The sequence below is a fragment of the Oryzias melastigma genome, linkage group LG17 (genome assembly GCF_002922805.2).
Source record: "Oryzias melastigma strain HK-1 linkage group LG17, ASM292280v2, whole genome shotgun sequence".
Lineage (NCBI taxonomy): Eukaryota > Metazoa > Chordata > Actinopteri > Beloniformes > Adrianichthyidae > Oryzias > Oryzias melastigma.
Genome location: NC_050528.1, coordinates 8,869,489 through 8,871,105, shown reverse-complemented (window position 1 = coordinate 8,871,105; position 1,617 = coordinate 8,869,489).

Here is a 1,617-nt window from a genome sequence, read left to right as displayed (position 1 = left end):
GTGATATGAGATAGATTGGATTTGGTGTTGTTTATTTGTACGTATTGTTGTCGATCTTTTAGATAGCTTGCTATCCATTGTAGGGCCAATAGCCTACATTAGCCAAAACAGCTAGCATGTAGCATAAATATTAGTTAAACTACAAAACTGTCAAAAATCTTTTTTACAATAGCCTACATTAGCCAAAACAGCTAGCATGTAGCACACATATTAGCTAAACTCCAAAACAGCCTAAATTCTTATGTTAAAAATAGCCTATGTTAGCCAAAACAGCTAGCATGTAGCCTAAATATTAGTTAAACTCCAAAACAGTCTAAAAACCTAGCTTTTTTTAAAGCCTACATTAGCCAAAAACAGCTAGCATGTAGCGTAAATATTAGAAAACTCCAAAACAGTCTAAAAACGTTTTTTTTAAATAGCTTACATTAGCCAAAACAGCTAGCATGTAGCCTAAATATTAGCTAAACTCCAAAAGAACCTAACAAAAATAAATAAATATTCAAAACAGCTAGCATATAGCTGAAGCTAAACGCCAAAGCAGCCTAAAAAAATCTTTGTAAGTTCCAAAATAGTCCAAAAAGCCAGCAGAATGCCAATTTTTAAAACTTTAAAACTGTAACTTTTTTAACATAATTATGAATAATAAACAGGCAGGAGTAAATAAACCTAAGCCTTTAATAACTTTAAATCTTTTACTCTCTATAAAATTTTGTGTCAATTTATACTAGCTAGACGGAAGAGCAAGATAACATTATAAATAACAATAAAATAAAATGATCTGGAGGGCCGGATATAATTACCCAGCAGGCCAGACCTGGCCCCTGGCCTTGTCTTGAACACAGTGATTTAGAGCATAATAATCTTTTGCAAAGAGTGTAAGAGTGTAGTGTGTGTCCAGCAGCCACAAGGTGACACTATAAGACACAATTTAAGAAGCAAAATCAGCTCCCATCCTCAAATATCTTCATTCAATAGAAGGATTAATAATTTCTGAGATGTACAATTTAAAAATCCTTTTCTGGGAAATTGATAGGAAGTTTTTGAGGAAGTAAAGTTGGTTTTAAATGAGGGTTGTGTAGATCTGATGGACTTCCAAATGAGGGGTAAACCCGGACCAGACTCCCTCCTCATAATCTGCTTTGATCTCTCAATCTCCCCTGTGATATCCGGCGCTGGGAAAGCCTCTTCTACACCTTGTATCCCCAAAAGTAAAGGAGGGAGAGGCCCCCACCCCCCACCCCATCACTGCCCATCTTCCTGACTTCACACCCACACTGGACTCTCTTTTGAAAGTGCAGGACTTGATTTAAAATTCCCCTTCAGAACATGTCACGCATTTTATATGCATGGTGAAGGGGGTGGGAAGGGAGGCCCTTCAGTCCAAATGAACTTCCCTTCCTTCCCTGTTGGCCTCCTCGGGGATGTGTGTGCACGCTCCCCATCTTCTTGCATCCACTCAGCTCCTCCAACATTAGTTTTACTGCATCATGCCTTGTGCAAATTCCACGGAGCGGCGAGAGGGCTGCAGCCTTTGAAGACTAGTGTGATCAGAGAAAAGGCAGGGGGTGTACAAAACCTGGCCGCAGGGCATTTGGAGGTTTTTTTTTTTTTTTTTTT